This window comes from Scyliorhinus canicula, chromosome 4 (assembly GCF_902713615.1).
Source record: "Scyliorhinus canicula chromosome 4, sScyCan1.1, whole genome shotgun sequence".
Classification (NCBI taxonomy): Eukaryota; Metazoa; Chordata; class Chondrichthyes; order Carcharhiniformes; family Scyliorhinidae; genus Scyliorhinus; species Scyliorhinus canicula.
In genome coordinates, this window is record NC_052149.1 from 227,487,965 (window position 1) to 227,489,614 (window position 1,650).

The window sequence follows — 1,650 nt, forward strand, 5'->3', positions numbered from 1 at the left end:
TCCAAAATGAATCACCTCACACTTTTCTGCATTAAACTTCATTTGCCACCTCTCAGCCCAGCTCTGCAGCTTATCTATGTCCCTCTGTAACCTGCAACATCCTTCTGCACTGTCCACAACTCCACCGACTTTAGTGTCATCTGCAAATTTACTCACCCATCCTTCTACGCCCTCCTCCAGGTCATTTATAAAAATGACAAACAGCAGCAGCCCCAAAACAGATCCTTGTGGTACACCACTAGTAACTGGACACCAGTGTGAACATTTCCCATTAACCACCACCCTTTGTCTTCTTCCAGCTAGCTAATTTCTGATCCAAACTGCTAAATCACCCTTAATCCCATGCCTCAGTATTTTCTGCAATAGCTTACTATGGGGAACCTTATCAAACGCTTTACTGCAATCCATATACACCCATCAATTGCTTTACCCTCATCCACCTGTAGTACAGCCCTCACATTGTTACCGCACCCTTCCTATTTCTGAGCGCTGCCCATATCGCCTCACTGCTCGAGTCCTCCATCGTGCCCTCCTTCAGCACAGCTGTGATATCCTCTCTGACCAGTAATGCAACTCCTCCACCCCTTTTACCTCCCTCTCTATCCCTCCTGAAGCATCGATATCCTGGGATATTTAGTTGGCAATCATGCCCTTCCCTCAACGAAGTCTCAGTAATAGCAATAACATCATACTCCCAGGTACTAATCCAAGCCCCAAGTTAATCTGCTTTAACTACTACATTTCTTGCATTAAAACAAATGCACCCCAGACCACCAGTCCCTTTGCGTTTATCATCTGCTCCCTACCTACTCTTCCCCTTAGTCACTCTGAATTCATGGTCTAGTTCCTTACAGGGTTTAGTTACTACCTCCTTACTGTCCACTAACCTCCTCATTTGGTTCCCATCCCCCTGCCACATTAGTTTAAACCCTCCCCAACAGCGTTAGCAAAAGCGCCCCTAAGGAAATTGGTTCCAGTCCGGCCCAGGTGTAGACCATCCAATTTGTAGTAGTCCCACCTCCCCCGGAACCAATGTCCCAAAAGTCTGAACCCCTCCCTCCTGCACCATCTCTCAAGCCACGCATTCATCCTGCCTATTCTTTTATTTCTACTCTGACTACCACGTGGCATTGGTAGCAATCCTGAGATCCTCTGAGGTCCGACTTTTTAACTTGGCTCCTAACTCCCTAAATTCAGCTTGCAGGACCTCATCCCATTTTTTACCTATATCATTGGTGCCTATATGTACCACGACAACTGGCTGTTCTCCCTCCCCCTTCAGAATGTTCTGCAGCCGATCAGAGACATCCCTGACCCGTGCACCTGGGAGGCACCATACCATTCAGGAGTCTTGTTTTTGACCACAGAACCGCCTATCTACTCCTCTTACAATTGAATCCCCTATGACTATAGCCCTTCCACTCCTTTTCCCACCCTTCTGCACAGCAGAGACAGCCACGGTGCCATGAGCCTGGCTACTGCTGCCTTCCCCTGGTAAGCCATCTCTCCCAACAGTATCCAAAATGGTATACCTGTTTTGGAGGGAGATGACTGCAGGGGACACCTGCACTGCCTTCCTGCTTTTTCTCTGCCTTTTGGCAACCCATTCCCTTTCTCCCTCAGCAATCCTAATCTGTGGTGTGATGAATT